We start from the raw sequence: 6,351 nt of genomic DNA, 5'->3' as shown, positions 1-6,351 counted from the left end.
TCAGTGACCCCAGGTCCATCTTCCAACAGACTAACATGATTTTGTTTTGTTGGTTTTGTGGTTTGTTTGTTTTGAGACTAGTCTTCTCTGTGTAGCCCTGGCTATCCTGGAACTCACTCTGTAGACCAGCCTGGTCTTGAACTCACAGAGATCTGCCTGCCTCTGCCTCCCTAGTACTGGAATTAAAGGCGTGAGCCACCACCACCCAGCAGGCTGACAGGATTTAAAAAATGGGACTGGAAATCTGATTTAGTGGTTATGGATGTCAGCTGTGCTTCCAGAGGAACCAGGTTTGTTTCCGGGCATCCCTGTCCAGTCTCACGACCTGTAAGTTCAGTTCCAGGGGGACTGGCACCATCTTCTGACCTCCTTGGGTACCATACATGCATGTGCTACAAAACACCCATACACATACATTAATCAGATAAAACTTAAAAGTTAAATAAATGAAGAGTTGGAGACAGACAGGGGAGTGGAAGTGTGCATAATTAAGCAGTCCTTGTCAAGGCATGGTCTGGTAGAGCCTGTGTCTGTCTGGTTCTGCATAGAGACAGAGTAGCTCTTGCTGCCTGGGGTCGGGGGTCAAGCTGGTTTTTGGGGAGCTTACTCATGCTCCAAGATACAGTTGTCCTCCACTAGCCTACAAGGCTCTGCCCCTGTCATCCAAGGCAACCGCAGGTCACTGAAACCTGAAGCTGCTGGAATGGGGTCCTGACCAGGAATGGTGCCTGAGAAATCTTGCTGTGATATGTGGTTGCTTCTAGTTTGACCGCAAAATAAAGACTAAAGGGACAGAGGAGCAGAGATGAGTCTCAGGGGGCTGTTCACAGTGAAATGGGGGGGGGGGGAGCAGTATCAGTTAGCCGAGGCTCCTGAGAGGTTACATGGGAAAGCTGGGATGGCCTAGGAAAGTTGGAAGCTGGGATAGGCTTGGAAATCCTTGCAAACAACCATTTCTTTCATTAGTTGGAGATGAGTCTGCCTTTGGGTTAGGGTTAGAGAAATCCTGAAATAGTCAAAGTCACTGTGTGGCACTAAGAAAGTGACAGAGAAGGTATCTGTACCCTAGGCTAGCCTCAAAGTTGCCATTCTCCTGCCTCTGCTTCCTGAATACTTCCTGTGCCACCATGCCAAGCCTACAGGCAGTTGAACGTGGAAACCTGTATTATCAGCTGTTAGAGGCGTGGGGTGAAAGGGTCTGTCCACGGAGAAGGCAGACATCAGGGCCATGAACTGCTTAAGGACTGGGAAGGTGGAACCTGACAGAAGACTCTCCTAAGATTTGGGGATGCTTTTAGGTTGTCTTGCTCTATATCCCAGCCTAGCTTTAAACTGCCTACTGTAGCCTGAACTGACCTCAGAGCAGCCATCTTTTCTCCCTCTGCCTCCGGTGTTCTTCTAACATTTTAGGACCATGCTGCCTAGTGAGCTGGCCTTTGTTGTTTGTTACACTTCTAGCATGATACATTTTGACCAGTGACTTTTGTAGGTTATACACAAATTCCAGGTTAAGCCTCCAACTTCTCAAACACTTCCCTTTAGAAGAAACACACTATGTTGCTAAGCCACTGTTGTTATTATTTTTAAACGGGTTGAAGAGTCAGGCTCAGTGGCCAGTCTTGGTCCTTTGCTCTTGGTCACCAGGACCTGTTCTGGCTGTTCTCTGGCTGGGGTGGAGCTGTTGGCTCAACAGTTCATTAAGGAATTCCTGTGATTCTTTACTGCAGCCTGGGTTGGTTTTAATTGCTGGGATTAAGTGAATAGCCTCCTCTTGCTTTTGTTGGTATTGGCATGTGGAGACTCAGTGTACTGTTAGTGCCCTTAAGTGACAACCAGGAATTTAATTTCAGCTAAGTACTGTGCTTCTCAAAGCAACACCAAGAGAGGGAGGGCTTGTTCTTGGGCCAAGAGCACAAACGGAACCATTATGCAATGTTTGCTTCTCTATCAACTCTGAGGACACAGAACATCAGAGAACCTGGGAATAAATATGAGACGTTAGAATGTTTACAGGGGTGGGAGTGGGAGGTAATCCATCGAAGTACTTGTGGGGCTCTCAGCCCTTGTCTTAAGAGGCCAGTGGAAGTGGCTGTGAACACAGAACCTGCCCTTCACTCAGGCTGTTTTGAGGCAGGGCTTCACTATGTTTCCCTGGATGGCCATACTACCTCTGAGTGCCAGGATTACATGTGGTGCCATATACCCAGTGCCTTTACTTGCTTATTTATTTGTGTGTGGGCATGTACCTGCTATGATGCATGTGTAGAGAGAGGTCAGAGGACAACTTTGCCAGTTGGCGCTCTCCTTTCACTGTGTGGATCCCAGGTCATCAGGCAGCAAGCACCTTTACCATTGAGCCATCTTGTCTGGCTGGCCTTCAGTTCTTGAACATGAATTTCTTCCTTTCAAGCAACTGCAACCCACACTGCTCCATGCAGCTCCGTTCATTCTTTGAATTCAGCTCAAAGCAGCCCCTGTTCTTCCCCATGGTAGGTAGGATCATATGTTCTGGCATCTATGCATTTTCTTCAGTGATGACCGAAGAGACAACTTCTTCATAGCTTATTGATGAGCAGAAAACATAGTAGGTACTCAATATTAAGCATCAGTTAAAGAAAAAATAAGCTAGGGCTATAGATCAGTCAAGAGTGCTTGCCTCTCAGGGTTGGGCAGGGGGTAGAGGGGGTTTGGGATTTAGCTCAGTGGTAGAGCACATGGCTAGCAAGTGAAAGACCCTGGGTTCAGTCCTCAGCTATGAAAAAAAAAAAAAGTGCTTGCTTCATGCACTAGGCCCAGGTTCAACCACAGCACCCCTAGAAAAAAAATCTAGGTGTGTGTGTGTGTGCATTCTTACACACGCATGCACACTCATGAGTGTGTATGCATGTACACACTCACTCTGCACAGTAAGGCAGTCCTGCGGCCCCAACACACAGATGGCTGCAGCAAGAGGATCAAGGGTTCCAGGTCAGTCTGGCATGGTAAGACCGTTAGCATTTTCTAAACATATTGCGTCATTGTTTTGTTTGTTGTTGTTGTTTTTCTTTTGAGAAAGAAAAACTCACTATGTAGACTAGGCTGGCTTCAAACTCACAGAGATCTACCTGCCTTCCAAGTGCTGGGATTAAAGGAGCCCACCACCACCCCTGGCATTCCACTCTTCACCAGAGCCCTTCAGGTAGATGAGTCCTTTGCGGATGAAGAATCTAGAGACATTAGAAGTGTCTTATCCAAGATCAAAGTCAACAAAAACATTGTAGGGATTGGAAAATTCCACTTTTATCCTCCTAAGGTCCTAGGTGAGGCTCAGAATTAAACTGATATGAGACAGATTAATAAAAGAAAGCAGAATTCAGGCTTTACATGAAATGGAAGGAGCCTACATAAGGAAATGCAGACCTGGGCTGGAGATGGCTCAATGTAAGAGGAGCTGAGTTTTAATTTTCAGCATCCACTTAAAGCAGCAGGCACAGCCATGGGCACACCTGCATTTATTCCTCTAGACTGGCATTCTATAGCATAAGTTGTTGTGGGAAATATTAAAAAGAACAGCAAGTTCCTGCACTACACCAAGTTACTCTCAGCCCCGGTTGTCTCTCAGGCCAGGTCTTATCTCGTGGAGATTCTCTGACTCAGAGCTCCATAACCTCTCCACCCAGCTCACTAAATTCCCACTGGTGGGTTGTTACCACGTCAGCCCCATGCTTCAAATCCTCCGCAGTCTTTGTGGTGCACATCTGGCATGCTTTCTCTCTTGCACCCAGTTGAAACTTGTGAAGGAAAACACGACACAAACTTAGTTCAGAAACAATGGTAACTCAATAACTGGGCGCAACAACTAGAATCCTAATCTTGTAAGCCGTATAAAATCTAAATCCTCCCGTGGCGAATCTGCCAGGATTTGCCATATAAGCTGGGAGATACTAGTAGCTACATCTTGTCCTCCTGCTTTCCCTGTCCAAAAAGGCCCCTAACTCGCTCCTGATTCCTCTCTGTCTCTGTCCAACCTGGAAGCTATGCCTACTCGACCTATACCTGCTTATAAGCAGGCAGGTAGTCAAAACAAGTTTTAAACCCAAAATTCCCAGGGAGCCCACATTAGACAGAATTTGAGTATCCTATACGATGCGTTAGAACACTATAACATTATGATATTGATTTAACTGTGAATTTATAAAATTGGGATTATTTGTTTTTAGAATAGATTTATATATAGATTCTGTCTGAATCATGTGGGGAATTTCACCCACAGTTTGGAAATAGTATAGAGAAAATTAGTCACTTGACTCCAAGTAGAGAGAGCAATGGTATTTACCTGGTGTGATCAGATATTAATAATGTCTGTAGCTCCAGGTAGAAAGCTCAACAGATAGCTAGTGTAACAGGTATTAATAAAATTAGTGTCTGTGGCTAGTGAGCTGTGTGCCCCTCATTCAGAAAAAGAATTTGCTTGGCCTCTGCCCTGGGCCATTACTTTCCAATGTGATGAGTCCATCTCATGAGGTACACCTGTGCCTTTGTGAGACTCTCAGTCGTCGGACCAACATAACTTAGTGGTAAAATTTATGGGAAAAGGAAGGTCTGACTTTTGGGAGACAAGGAGGCTCATTTTTCAGGGCTGAAGAGAGAGGCATCCGAGCTTCAACAATACTGACTTTGTGTTCAAGAGGCAGAGCAGTGAGCTGCCTTTCCACCTGCTTTGTGCATTCACAAATAGAATCCTTGAACTCATTCTGGATGGGCTGTAGTGGCACAGGACATTGATCAGCACACAGGAGGCAGAGGCAGATGGATCTCTGTGAGTTTGGGGCCAGCCTAGGCTCCATAGTGAGACCCTGTATCATAACAAAATCCCTGAACAAAATTCTTAATCTAGGATTGAGGCCTGCTGTAGTCTTGTGTAGCATGCTCTTAGCCCTGGGTTCAGCCCCTAGTATGGCACTTCTAAGAGGGGGTGGGAGAGAAAGCAAAGAAAGAAAGATCATAGCCACACTCACATCCCACTATGATCCTTCCAAAATGACTAAGACCTACTACATGTGTGTGTCATTGGGATGCTGAATGTCTCCCTTCAGGCTAATAGGGCTGAGCATTTGGCTCACAGCTAGCTGCTCTGGAAGGCTGTGGGACTTTAGTAGCCTTGGTGTGAAGAAAGTGAGTCACTTGAGGTTGTATAGTCTGGTCCCACTTCTGTCCTGGTCTCAGACTCCTGACTGTGATACAATGTAACTAGCTGCTTCCTACTCCTGCAAGGTAGTTCCCCTCCCAGATCAGATGGAATGTATCCTTCAAACTGTAAGCCAAAATAAAGCCTTCCCCTTTCAGTCCTCACTTGTAGCTGCCTGAGGCCACACTAACTGGGTTCTTGAGTGGGAGGTCAGAGCCGTATGGAATGAGGCCAAGACATGTTTCTGTTCAAGGCCGCAAAGTTTACTATGAGTCTGTGCTTATAAAGAGGGGAGGCCCATCCCCCGCTAATCCATTCTTGGTGCCTGTTGCCAGCCTGTAGGCTATCTGCTGGATGCTGAATCCAGGGCCTCTCAGCAGGTAGCACTGTCTTGGAGCAGAGCAGTGGCAGGTGACAGAACAATAGAGCCATCAAAGTGGCTCCACCCCAGGTGGTCTCATACTCAGGGGCAGCGAAGTCAAAGTATGAATCAGCCTGCTTCAAGGCTGTGGGAGGCTACAACTTGTCACAGATTTGATTACAGCATCAAGAAACATCCCTCATCCATTGTCCATACAACTTGGCTGTAGAAAAACACATCTCTACACTCAAATACCTTAATCTTCGAAGTGGGCGTTTCCTTCTCAGAGACACTAAGACACAAATGCAGCCAAGCAGGCAGATATAGAAACCATTTATTTTCATTTATTAAATGAATATGAATTTATTGATCAACCTTTAAAATAGAACTTCTGCAAAATCATCTTGAAAAATATACATTTGTTTAGATACACACATACAAATGCAGCTGAAACCCTTGGGCCCACCCAGACTTGCTCTCTGTATGAACACAATGATATCCATGGTTTTGTTTCAGGACCAGTGGAATTTTTTTTCTTCTTCTTCAATACAGGGTTTCTTTGTGTAGCCCTGGCTGTCCTGGAACTTGATCTGTAGACCAGGCTGTACTCAAGGATATCCACCTGTCTCTGCCTCTGCCTCTCTGCCTCTCTCTCTGCCTCTCTCTCTGCCTCTCTGCCTCTCTCTCTGCCTCTCTCTCTGCCTCTCTGCCTCTCTCTCTGCCCCTCTGCCTCTGCCTCTGCCCCTCTGCCTCTGCCTCTGCCTCTGCCTCTGCCTCTGCCTCTGCCTCTGCCTCTGCCTCTGCCTCTGCCTCTGCCTCTGCC

Source organism: Mus caroli, chromosome 15 (genome assembly GCF_900094665.2).
Source record: "Mus caroli chromosome 15, CAROLI_EIJ_v1.1, whole genome shotgun sequence".
NCBI lineage: Eukaryota > Metazoa > Chordata > Mammalia > Rodentia > Muridae > Mus > Mus caroli.
The sequence above is the reverse complement of the archived record's forward strand: the minus strand, read 5'-3'. Positions refer to the sequence as shown.